Genomic DNA, 13277 nt, shown 5'->3' on the forward strand with positions numbered 1-13277 from the left:
CATTCGTCTCCAAACGCCTCATCGGAAATAGGCCTCATCTCGCCTGGAAGGGAGAACTTCCTGGATTTTCTCGAGTTGCGGCAGGTGTTCTCGAGTTACGACGGGGACGTGAGGGACAAGCCCTGGTGGCCTCAGGAAACTCCAGTCCCCATACGAGTTGCTAGGGTGCCTCTCGGGATTCCTCTCCAGTCGATACCGGGGCCTAAAACATTGTGTGGAGTCAGGGCCGGAACGGAGGATTCCTCTAAGGGGCTGACATGGATCTTTGGGTCTTTCTGGAGTCTCCCCAGGGGAGTCAGGCCTCGTCTCGAGTGGGGGCATTCACGTGCGCTTTCCTTCCAGGCTGTAGCAGCAATGTCACGCTTCCCGTTGCGTGGATCAAAGGATCTGTGGTTTTCTCTCTAGGCTTTCCCTCGAGGCTATCCCACAGGGCTGTCCCACGTGCCACCGTGGTGTGAGTCGATCTTCGGCATGAAAGATGAGTCAGTGCAGGGCAAAGAGGTTCCTCTGGAATGGACTGAAACATCTGGGGGACTCTTGGAATGGTGGTACGACCATGGAGTTCCTCTCGCCTTTCCTGTTGAGAGTGCCTCCTCTTGAGATGCGACGGGAACGCCGAAAATACTTTCCCGTTGATAGCAGGGAAAGGATCCCTCATCTCGAGCTACGAGGGGCAAACGGGGCTCCTCTGGATGTGGGCGGGACCATCATGTTTCCTCTCGAGTGGAGACGGATATGGCGGTGAACTTCTTGAGTTGCAGCAAGGGTGTGAAAGACCCTTTCGAAGTTCCAGAGGTTCCGTGTCATTAGTCCCCAGACGCCTCATCGGAAATAGGCCTCATCTCGCCTGGAAGGGAGAACTTCCTGAAGTTTCTCGAGTTGCGGCAGGTGTTCTCGAGTTACGACGGGGAGCTCAGGGACCCGCCCTGGTGGCCTCAGGAAAGGCCAATCCCCATGCGAGTTGCTCGGGGGCCTCTCAGGATTCCTCTCCTGTCGATTCCGGGGCCAAAAAACTTGTGTGGAGTCAGGGCCGGAACCGAGGATTTCTCTCAGGGGCTGACATGTGTCTTTGGGTACTTCTGGAGTCTCCCCAGGTGGGTCAGGCCTCGTCTCGAGTGGGGGCATGCAGGTGCGCCTTCCTTCCAGGCTGTAGCAGCAATGTCACGCTTCCCGTCGCGTGGATCAAAGGATCTGTGGTTTTCCCTCGAGGCTTTCCCTCGAGGCTTTCCCACAGGGCTGTCTCACGTGCCACCGTTGTGTGAGTCGATCCTCGGCGTGAAAGATGAGCCAGTGCAGGGCAAAGAGGTTCCTCTGAAATGGACTGAGACATCTGGGGGACTCTTGGAATGGTGGTACGACCATGGAGTTCCTCTCGCCTTTCCTGTTGAGAGTGCCTCCTCTTGAGATGCGACGGGAACGCCGGGAATTCTTTCCCGTTGAAAGCAGGGAAAGGATCCCTCATCTCGAGCTACGAGGGGGAAACGGGGCTCCTCTGAATGTGGGCGGGACCATCGTGCTTCCTCTCGAGTGGAGACGGGTATGGCGGTGAACTTCTTGAGTTGCAGCAAGGGTGTGAAAGACCCTTTTGAAGTCCCAGAGATTAGCTGTCATTAGACTCCAGACGCCTCATCGGAAATAGGCCACATCTCGCCTGGAACGGAGAACTTCCTGGATTTTCTCGAGTTGCGGCAGGTGTTCTCGAGTTACGACGGGGACGTGAGGGACAAGCCCTGGTGGCCTCAGGAAACTCCAGTCCCCATACGAGTTGCTAGGGTGCCTCTCGGGATTCCTCTCCAGTCGATACCGGGGCCTAAAACATTGTGTGGAGTCAGGGCCGGAACGGAGGATTCCTCTAAGGGGCTGACATGGATCTTTGGGTCTTTCTGGAGTCTCCCCAGGGGAGTCAGGCCTCGTCTCGAGTGGGGGCATTCACGTGCGCTTTCCTTCCAGGCTGTAGCAGCAATGTCACGCTTCCCGTTGCGTGGATCAAAGGATCTGTGGTTTTCTCTCTAGGCTTTCCCTCGAGGCTATCCCACAGGGCTGTCCCACGTGCCACCGTGGTGTGAGTCGATCTTCGGCATGAAAGATGAGTCAGTGCAGGGCAAAGAGGTTCCTCTGGAATGGACTGAAACATCTGGGGGACTCTTGGAATGGTGGTACGACCATGGAGTTCCTCTCGCCTTTCCTGTTGAGAGTGCCTCCTCTTGAGATGCGACGGGAACGCCGAAAATACTTTCCCGTTGATAGCAGGGAAAGGATCCCTCATCTCGAGCTACGAGGGGCAAACGGGGCTCCTCTGGATGTGGGCGGGACCATCATGTTTCCTCTCGAGTGGAGACGGATATGGCGGTGAACTTCTTGAGTTGCAGCAAGGGTGTGAAAGACCCTTTCGAAGTTCCAGAGGTTCCGTGTCATTAGTCCCCAGACGCCTCATCGGAAATAGGCCTCATCTCGCCTGGAAGGGAGAACTTCCTGGATTTTCTCGAGTTGCGGCAGGTGTTCTCGATTTACAACTGGGACCTCAGGGACCCGCCCTGGTGGCCTCAGGAACGGCCAGTCCCCATGCTAGTTGCTATGGGGCCTCTCGGGATTCCTCTCCCGTCGATACTGGGGCCAAAAACCTTGTGTGGAGTCAGGGCCGGAACCGAGGATTCCTCTCAGGGATTGACATGGATCTTTGGGTAATTCTGGAGTCTCCCCAGGGGAGTCAGGACTCGTCTCGAGTGGGGGCATGCAGGTGCGCTTTCCTTCAGGCTGTAGCAGCAATGTCATGGTTCCCGTCGCGTGGATCAAAGGATCTGTGGTTTTCCCTCGAGGCTTTCCCTCGAGGCTTTCCCACAGGGCTGTCCCACGTGCCACCATGGTGTGAGTCGATCCTCGGCGTGAAAGATGAGCCAGTGCAGGGCAAAGAGTTTCCTCTGGAATGGACTGAGAAATCTCGGGGACTCTTGGAATGGTGGTACGACCATGGAGTTACTCTCGCCTTTCCTGTTGAGAGTGCCTCCTCTTGAGATGCGACGGGAACGCCGGGAATTCTTTCCCGTTGAAAGCAGGGAAAGGATCCCTCATCTCGAGCTACGAGGGGGAAACGGGGCTCCTCTGGATGTGGGCGGGACCAGCGTGCTTCCTCTCGAGTGGAGACGGGTACGGCGGTGAAATTCTTGAGTTGCAGCAAGGGTGTGAAAGACCCTTTCGAAGTTCCAGAGGTTAGGTGTCATTTGTCTCCAGAGGCCTCATCGGAAATAGGCCTCATCTCGCCTGGAAGGGAGAACTTCCTGGATTTTCTCGAGTTGCGGCAGGTGTTCTCGAGTTACGACGGGGACCTCAGGGACCCGCCGTGGTGGCCTCAGGAGAGGCCAGTCCCCATGCGAGTTGCTAGGGGGCCTCTCGGGATTACTCTCCCGTCGATTCCGGGGCCAAAAACCTTGTGTGGAGTCAGGGCCGGAACCGAGGATTCCTCTCAGGGGCTGACATGGATCTTTGGGTACTTGTGGAGTCTCCCCAGGGGAGTCAGGCCTCGTCTCGAGTGGGGGCATGCACGTGCGCTTTCCTTCCAGGCTGTAGCAGCAATGTCACGCTTCCCGTCGCGTGGATCAAAGGATCTGTGGTTTTCCCTCGAGGCTTTCCCTCGAGGCTTTCCCACAGGGCTGTCCCACGTGCCACCGTGGTGTGAGTCGATCCTCGGCGTGAAAGATGAGCCAGTGCAGGGCAAAGAGGCTCCTCTGGAATGGACTGAGACATCTGGGGGACTCTTGGAATGGTGGTACGACCATGGAGTTCCTCTCGCCTTTCCTGTTGAGAGTGCCTCCTCTTGAGATGCGACGGGAACGCCGGGAATTCTTTCCCGTTGAAAGCAGGGAAAGGATCCCTCATCTCGAGCTACGAGGGGGAAACGGGGCTCCTCTGGATGTTGGCGGGACCATCGTGCTTACTCTCGAGTGGAGACGGGTACGGCGGTGAACTTCTTGAGTTGCAGCAAGGGTGTGAAAGACCCTTTCGAAGTTCCAGAGGTTAGGTGTCATTTGTCTCCAGAGGCCTCATCGGAAATAGGCCTCATCTCGCCTGGAAGGGAGAACTTCCTGGATTTTCTCGAGTTGCGGCAGGTGTTCTCGAGTTACGACGGGGACCTCAGGGACCCGCCGTGGTGGCCTCAGGAGAGGCCAGTCCCCATGCGAGTTGCTAGGGGGCCTCTCGGGATTCCTCTCCCGTCGATACCGGGACCAAAAACCTTGTGTGGAGTCAGGGCCGGAACCGAGGATTCCTCTCAGGGGCTGACATGGATCTTTGGGTACTTGTGGAGTCTCCCCAGGGGAGTCAGGCCTCGTCTCGAGTGGGGGCATGCACGTGCGCTTTCCTTCCAGGCTGTAGCAGCAATGTCACGCTTCCCGTCGCGTGGATCAAAGGATCTGTGGTTTTCCCTCGAGGCTTTCCCTCGAGGCTTTCCCACAGGGCTGTCCCATGTGCCACCGTGGAGTGAGTCGATCCTCGGCGTGAAAGATGAGCCAGTGCAGGGCAAAGAGGCTACTCTGGAATGGACTGAAACATCTGGTGGACTCTTGGAATGGTGGTACGACCATGGAGTTCCTCTCGCCTTTCCTGTTGAGAGTGTCTCCTCTTGAGATGCGACGGGAACGCCGGGAATTCTTTCCCGTTGAAAGCAGGGAAAGGATCCCTCATCTCGAGCTACGAGGGGGAAACGGGGCTCCTCTGGATGTGGGCGGGACGATCGTGCTTCCTCTCGAGTGGACACGGGTATGGCGCTGAACTTCTTGAGTTGCAGCAAGGGTGTGAAAGACCCTTTCGAAGTTCCAGAGGTTAGGTGTCATTCGTCTCCAAACGCCTCATCGGAAATAGGCCTCATCTCGCCTGGAAGGGAGAACTTCCTGGATTTTCTCGAGTTGCGGCAGGTGTTCTCGAGTTACGACGGGGACGTGAGGGACAAGCCCTGGTGGCCTCAGGAAACTCCAGTCCCCATACGAGTTGCTAGGGTGCCTCTCGGGATTCCTCTCCAGTCGATACCGGGGCCTAAAACATTGTGTGGAGTCAGGGCCGGAACGGAGGATTCCTCTAAGGGGCTGACATGGATCTTTGGGTCTTTCTGGAGTCTCCCCAGGGGAGTCAGGCCTCGTCTCGAGTGGGGGCATTCACGTGCGCTTTCCTTCCAGGCTGTAGCAGCAATGTCACGCTTCCCGTTGCGTGGATCAAAGGATCTGTGGTTTTCTCTCTAGGCTTTCCCTCGAGGCTATCCCACAGGGCTGTCCCACGTGCCACCGTGGTGTGAGTCGATCTTCGGCATGAAAGATGAGTCAGTGCAGGGCAAAGAGGTTCCTCTGGAATGGACTGAAACATCTGGGGGACTCTTGGAATGGTGGTACGACCATGGAGTTCCTCTCGCCTTTCCTGTTGAGAGTGCCTCCTCTTGAGATGCGACGGGAACGCCGAAAATACTTTCCCGTTGATAGCAGGGAAAGGATCCCTCATCTCGAGCTACGAGGGGCAAACGGGGCTCCTCTGGATGTGGGCGGGACCATCATGTTTCCTCTCGAGTGGAGACGGATATGGCGGTGAACTTCTTGAGTTGCAGCAAGGGTGTGAAAGACCCTTTCGAAGTTCCAGAGGTTCCGTGTCATTAGTCCCCAGACGCCTCATCGGAAATAGGCCTCATCTCGCCTGGAAGGGAGAACTTCCTGAAGTTTCTCGAGTTGCGGCAGGTGTTCTCGAGTTACGACGGGGAGCTCAGGGACCCGCCCTGGTGGCCTCAGGAAAGGCCAATCCCCATGCGAGTTGCTCGGGGGCCTCTCAGGATTCCTCTCCTGTCGATTCCGGGGCCAAAAAACTTGTGTGGAGTCAGGGCCGGAACCGAGGATTTCTCTCAGGGGCTGACATGTGTCTTTGGGTACTTCTGGAGTCTCCCCAGGTGGGTCAGGCCTCGTCTCGAGTGGGGGCATGCAGGTGCGCCTTCCTTCCAGGCTGTAGCAGCAATGTAACGCTTCCCGTCGCGTGGATCAAAGGATCTGTGGTTTTCCCTCGAGGCTTTCCCTCGAGGCTTTCCCACAGGGCTGTCCCACGTGCCACCGTGGTGTGAGTCGATCCTCGGCGTGAAAGATGAGCCAGTGCAGGGCAAAGAGGCTCCTCTGGAATGGACTGAGACATCTGGGGGACTCTTGGAATGGTGGTACGACCATGGAGTTCCTCTCGCCTTTCCTGTTGAGAGTGCCTCCTCTTGAGATGCGACGGGAACGCCGGGAATTCTTTCCCGTTGAAAGCAGGGAAAGGATCCCTCATCTCGAGCTACGAGGGGGAAACGGGGCTCCTCTGGATGTTGGCGGGACCATCGTGCTTACTCTCGAGTGGAGACGGGTACGGCGGTGAACTTCTTGAGTTGCAGCAAGGGTGTGAAAGACCCTTTCGAAGTTCCAGAGGTTAGGTGTCATTTGTCTCCAGAGGCCTCATCGGAAATAGGCCTCATCTCGCCTGGAAGGGAGAACTTCCTGGATTTTCTCGAGTTGCGGCAGGTGTTCTCGAGTTACGACGGGGACCTCAGGGACCCGCCGTGGTGGCCTCAGGAGAGGCCAGTCCCCATGCGAGTTGCTAGGGGGCCTCTCGGGATTACTCTCCCGTCGATACCGGGGCCAAAAACCTTGTGTGGAGTCAGGGCCGGAACCGAGGATTCCTCTCAGGGGCTGACATGGATCTTTGGGTACTTGTGGAGTCTCCCCAGGGGAGTCAGGCCTCGTCTCGAGTGGGGGCATGCACGTGCGCTTTCCTTCCAGGCTGTAGCAGCAATGTCACGCTTCCCGTCGCGTGGATCAAAGGATCTGTGGTTTTCCCTCGAGGCTTTCCCTCGAGGCTTTCCCACAGGGCTGTCCCATGTGCCACCGTGGAGTGAGTCGATCCTCGGCGTGAAAGATGAGCCAGTGCAGGGCAAAGAGGCTCCTCTGGAATGGACTGAAACATCTGGTGGACTCTTGGAATGGTGGTACGACCATGGAGTTCCTCTCGCCTTTCCTGTTGAGAGTGTCTCCTCTTGAGATGCGACGGGAACGCCGGGAATTCTTTCCCGTTGAAAGCAGGGAAAGGATCCCTCATCTCGAGCTACGAGGGGGAAACGGGGCTCCTCTGGATGTGGGCGGGACGATCGTGCTTCCTCTCGAGTGGACACGGGTATGGCGCTGAACTTCTTGAGTTGCAGCAAGGGTGTGAAAGACCCTTTCGAAGTTCCAGAGGTTAGGTGTCATTCGTCTCCAAACGCCTCATCGGAAATAGGCCTCATCTCGCCTGGAAGGGAGAACTTCCTGGATTTCCTCGAGTTGCGGCAGGTGTTCTCGAGTTACGACGGGGACCTCAGGGACACGCCCTGGTGGCCTCAGGAGAGGCCAGTCCCCATGCGAGTTGCTAGGGGGCCTCTCGGGATTCCTCTCCAGTCGATACCGGGGCCTAAAACATTGTGTGGAGTCAGGGCCGGAACCGAGGATTTCTCTAAGGGGCTGACATGGATCTTTGGGTCTTTCTGGAGTCTCCCCAGGGGAGTCAGGCCTCGTCTCGAGTGGGGGCATTCACGTGCGCTTTCCTTCCAGGCTGTAGCAGCAATGTCACGCTTCCCGTTGCGTGGATCAAAGGATCTGTGGTTTTCTCTCTAGGCTTTCCCTCGAGGCGATCCCACAGGGCTGTCCCACGTGCCACCGTGGTGTGAGTCGATCTTCGGCATGAAAGATGAGTCAGTGCAGGGCAAAGAGGTTCCTCTGGAATGGACTGAAACATCTGGGGGACTCTTGGAATGGTGGTACGACCATGGAGTTCCTCTCGCCTTTCCTGTTGAGAGTGCCTCCTCTTGAGATGCGACGGGAACGCCGAAAATACTTTCCCGTTGATAGCAGGGAAAGGATCCCTCATCTCGAGCTACGAGGGGCAAACGGGGCTCCTCTGGATGTGGGCGGGACCATCATGTTTCCTCTCGAGTGGAGACGGATATGGCGGTGAACTTCTTGAGTTGCAGCAAGGGTGTGAAAGACCCTTTCGAAGTTCCAGAGGTTCCGTGTCATTAGTCCCCAGACGCCTCATCGGAAATAGGCCTCATCTCGCCTGGAAGGGAGAACTTCCTGAAGTTTCTCGAGTTGCGGCAGGTGTTCTCGAGTTACGACGGGGAGCTCAGGGACCCGCCCTGGTGGCCTCAGGAAAGGCCAATCCCCATGCGAGTTGCTCGGGGGCCTCTCAGGATTCCTCTCCTGTCGATTCCGGGGCCAAAAAACTTGTGTGGAGTCAGGGCCGGAACCGAGGATTTCTCTCAGGGGCTGACATGTGTCTTTGGGTACTTCTGGAGTCTCCCCAGGTGGGTCAGGCCTCGTCTCGAGTGGGGGCATGCAGGTGCGCCTTCCTTCCAGGCTGTAGCAGCAATGTCACGCTTCCCGTCGCGTGGATCAAAGGATCTGTGGTTTTCCCTCGAGGCTTTCCCTCGAGGCTTTCCCACAGGGCTGTCTCACGTGCCACCGTTGTGTGAGTCGATCCTCGGCGTGAAAGATGAGCCAGTGCAGGGCAAAGAGGTTCCTCTGAAATGGACTGAGACATCTGGGGGACTCTTGGAATGGTGGTACGACCATGGAGTTCCTCTCGCCTTTCCTGTTGAGAGTGCCTCCTCTTGAGATGCGACGGGAACGCCGGGAATTCTTTCCCGTTGAAAGCAGGGAAAGGATCCCTCATCTCGAGCTACGAGGGGGAAACGGGGCTCCTCTGGATGTGGGCGGGACCATCGTGCTTCCTTTCGAGTGGAGACGGGTATGGCGGTGAAATTCTTGAGTTGCAGCAAGGGTGTGAAAGACCCTTTCGAAGTTCCAGAGGTTAGGTGTCATTAGTCTCCAGACGCCTCATCGGAAATAGGCCTCATTTCGCCTGGAAAGGAGAACTTCCTGGATTTTCTCGAGTTGCGGCAGGTGTTCTCGATTTACAACTGGGACCTCAGGGACCCGCCCTGGTGGCCTCAGGAACGGCCAGTCCCCATGCTAGTTGCTATGGGGCCTCTCGGGATTCCTCTCCCGTCGATACCGGGGCCAAAAACCTTGTGTGGAGTCAGGGCCGGAACCGAGGATTCCTCTCAGGGATTGACATGGATCTTTGGGTAATTCTGGAGTCTCCCCAGGGGAGTCAGGACTCGTCTCGAGTGGGGGCATGCAGGTGCGCTTTCCTTCAGGCTGTAGCAGCAATGTCATGGTTCCCGTCGCGTGGATCAAAGGATCTGTGGTTTTCCCTCGAGGCTTTCCCTCGAGGCTTTCCCACAGGGCTGTCCCACGTGCCACCATGGTGTGAGTCGATCCTCGGCGTGAAAGATGAGCCAGTGCAGGGCAAAGAGTTTCCTCTGGAATGGACTGAGAAATCTCGGGGACTCTTGGAATGGTGGTACGACCATGGAGTTACTCTCGCCTTTCCTGTTGAGAGTGCCTCCTCTTGAGATGCGACGGGAACGCCGGGAATTCTTTCCCGTTGAAAGCAGGGAAAGGATCCCTCATCTCGAGCTACGAGGGGGAAACGGGGCTCCTCTGGATGTGGGCGGGACCATCGTGCTTCCTCTCGAGTGGAGACGGGTACGGCGGTGAAATTCTTGAGTTGCAGCAAGGGTGTGAAAGACCCTTTCGAAGTTCCAGAGGTTAGGTGTCATTTGTCTCCAGAGGCCTCATCGGAAATAGGCCTCATCTCGCCTGGAAGGGAGAACTTCCTGGATTTTCTCGAGTTGCGGCAGGTGTTCTCGAGTTACGACGGGGACCTCAGGGACCCGCCGTGGTGGCCTCAGGAGAGGCCAGTCCCCATGCGAGTTGCTAGGGGGCCTCTCGGGATTACTCTCCCGTCGATTCCGGGGCCAAAAACCTTGTGTGGAGTCAGGGCCGGAACCGAGGATTCCTCTCAGGGGCTGACATGGATCTTTGGGTACTTGTGGAGTCTCCCCAGGGGAGTCAGGCCTCGTCTCGAGTGGGGGCATGCACGTGCGCTTTCCTTCCAGGCTGTAGCAGCAATGTCACGCTTCCCGTCGCGTGGATCAAAGGATCTGTGGTTTTCCCTCGAGGCTTTCCCTCGAGGCTTTCCCACAGGGCTGTCCCACGTGCCACCGTGGTGTGAGTCGATCCTCGGCGTGAAAGATGAGCCAGTGCAGGGCAAAGAGGCTCCTCTGGAATGGACTGAGACATCTGGGGGACTCTTGGAATGGTGGTACGACCATGGAGTTCCTCTCGCCTTTCCTGTTGAGAGTGCCTCCTCTTGAGATGCGACGGGAACGCCGGGAATTCTTTCCCGTTGAAAGCAGGGAAAGGATCCCTCATCTCGAGCTACGAGGGGGAAACGGGGCTCCTCTGGATGTTGGCGGGACCATCGTGCTTACTCTCGAGTGGAGACGGGTATGGCGCTGAACTTCTTGAGTTGCAGCAAGGGTGTGAAAGACCCTTTCGAAGTTCCAGAGGTTAGGTGTCATTCGTCTCCAGAGGCCTCATCGGAAATAGGCCTCATCTCGCCTGGAAGGGAGAACTTCCTGGATTTTCTCGGGTTGCGGCAGGTGTTCTCGAGTTACGACGGGGACCTCAGGGACCCGCCGTGGTGGCCTCAGGAGAGGCCAGTCCCCATGCGAGTTGCTAGGGGGCCTCTCGGGATTCCTCTCCCGTCGATACCGGGACCAAAAACCTTGTGTGGAGTCAGGGCCGGAACCGAGGATTCCTCTCAGGGGCTGACATGGATCTTTGGGTGCTTCTGGAGTCTCCCCAGGGGAGTCAGGCCTCGTCTCGAGTGGGGGCATGCACGTGCGCTTTCCTTCCAGGCTGTAGCAGCAATGTCACGCTTCCCGTCGCGTGGATCAAAGGATCTGTGGTTTTCCCTCGAGGCTTTCCCTCGAGGCTTTCCCACAGGGCTGTCCCACGTGCCACCGTGGTGTGAGTCGATCCTCGGCGTGAAAGATGAGCCAGTGCAGGGCAAAGAGGCTCCTCTGGAATGGACTGAGACATCTGGGGGACTCTTGGAATGGTGGTACGACCATGGAGTTCCTCTCGCCTTTCCTGTTGAGAGTGCCTCCTCTTGAGATGCGACGGGAACGCCGGGAATTCTTTCCCGTTGAAAGCAGGGAAAGGATCCCTCATCTCGAGCTACGAGGGGGAAACGGGGCTCCTCTGGATGTGGGCGGGACCATCGTGCTTCCTCTCGAGTAGAGACGGGTACGGCGGTGAACTTCTTGAGTTGCAGCAAGGGTGTGAAAGACCCTTTCGAAGTTCCAGAGGTTAGGTGTCATTTGTCTCCAGAGGCCTCATCGGAAATAGGCCTCATCTCGCCTGGAAGGGAGAACTTCCTGGATTTTCTTGAGTTGCGACAGGTGTTCTCGAGTTACGACGGGGACCTCAGGGACCCGCCGTGGTGGGCTCAGGAGAGGCCAGTCCCCATGCGAGTTGCTAGGGGGCCTCTCGGGATTCCTCTCCCGTCGATACCGGGGCCAAAAACCTTGTGTGGAGTCAGGGCCGGAATCGAGGATTCCTCTCAGGGGCTGACATGGATCTTTGGGTACTTCTGGAGTCTCCCCAGGGGAGTCAGGCCTCGTCTCGAGTGGGGGCATGCACGTGCGCTTTCCTTCCAGGCTGTTGCAGCAATGTCACGCTTCCCGTCCCGTGGATCAAAGGATCTGTGGTTTTCCCTCGAGGCTTTCCCTCGAGGCTTTCCCACAGGGCTGTCCCACGTGCCACCGTGGTGTGAGTCGATCCTCGGCGTGAAAGATGAGCCAGTGCAGGGCAAAGAGGCTCCTCTGGAATGGACTGAGACATCTGGGGGACTCTTGGAATGGTGGTACAACCATAGAGTTCCTCTCGCCTTTCCTGTTGAGAGTGCCTCCTCTTGAGATGCGACGGGAACGCCGGGAATTCTTTCCCGTTGAAAGCAGGGAAAGGATCCCTCATCTCGAGCTACGAGGGGGAAACGGGGCTCCTCTGGATGTGGGCGGGACCATCGTGCTTCCTCTCGAGTGGAGACGGGTATGGCGGTGAACTTCTTGAGTTGCAGCAAGGATGTGAAAGACCCTTTCGAAGTTCCAGAGGTTAGGTGTCATTAGTCTCCAGACGCCTCATCGGAAATAGGCCTCATCTCGCCTGGAAGGGAGAACTTCCTGGATTTTCTCGAGTTGCGGCAGGTGTTCTCGAGTTACGACGGGGACCTCAGGGACCCGCCCTGGTGGCCTCAGGAGAGGCCAGTCCCCATGCGAGTTGCTAGGGGGCCTCTCGGGATTCCTCTCCCGTCGATACCGGGGCCAAAAACCTTGTGTGGAGTCAGGGCCGGAACCGAGGATTCCTCTCAGGGGCTGACATGGATCTTTGGGTACTTCTGGAGTCTCCCCAGGGGAGTCAGGCCTCGTCTCGAGTGGGGGCATGCACGTGCGCTTTCCTTCCAGGCTGTAGCAGCAATGTCACGCTTCCCGTCGCGTGGATCAAAGGATCTGTGGTTTTCCCTCGAGGCTTTCCCTCGAGGCTTTCCCACAGGGCTGTCCCACGTGCCACCGTGGTGTGTGTGGATCCTCGGCGTGAAAGATGAGCCAGTGCAGGGCAAAGAGGTTCCTCTGGAATGGACTGAGACATCTGGGGGACTCTTGGAATGGTGGTACGACCATGGAGTTCCTCTCGCCTTTCCTGTTGAGAGTGCCTCCTCTTGAGATGCGACGGCAACGCCGGGAATTCTTTCCCGTTGAAAGCAGGGAAAGGATCCCTCATCTCGAGCTCCGAGGGGGAAACGGGGCTCCTCTGGATGTTGGCGGGACCATCGTGCTTCCTCTCGAGTGGAGACGGGTATGGCGGTGAACTTCTTGAGTTGCAGCAAGGGTGTGAAAGACCCTTTCGAAGTTCCAGAGGTTAGGTGTCATTAGTCTCCAGACGCCTCATTGGAAATAGGCCTCATCTCGCCTGGAAGGGAGAACTTCCTGGATTTTCTCGAGTTGCGGCAGGTGTTCTCGAGTTACGACGGGGACCACAGGGACCCGCCCTGGTGGCCTCAGGAGAGGCCAGTCCCCATGCGAGTTGCTAGGGGGCCTCTCGGGATTCCTCTCCCGTCGATACCGGGGCCAAAAACCTTGTGTGGAGTCAGGGCCGGAACCAAGGATTCCTCTCAGGGGCTGACATGGATCTTTGGGTACTTCTGGAGTCTCCCCAGGGGAGTCAGGCCTCGTCTCGAGTGGGGGCATGCACGTGCGCTTTCCTTCCAGGCTGTAGCAGCAATGTCACACTTCCCGTCGCGTGGATCAAAGGATCTGTGGTTTTCCCTCGAGGCTTTCCCTC

Source organism: Capricornis sumatraensis, unplaced genomic scaffold (assembly GCF_032405125.1).
Source record: "Capricornis sumatraensis isolate serow.1 unplaced genomic scaffold, serow.2 scaffold1, whole genome shotgun sequence".
Taxonomy (NCBI): Eukaryota; Metazoa; Chordata; class Mammalia; order Artiodactyla; family Bovidae; genus Capricornis; species Capricornis sumatraensis.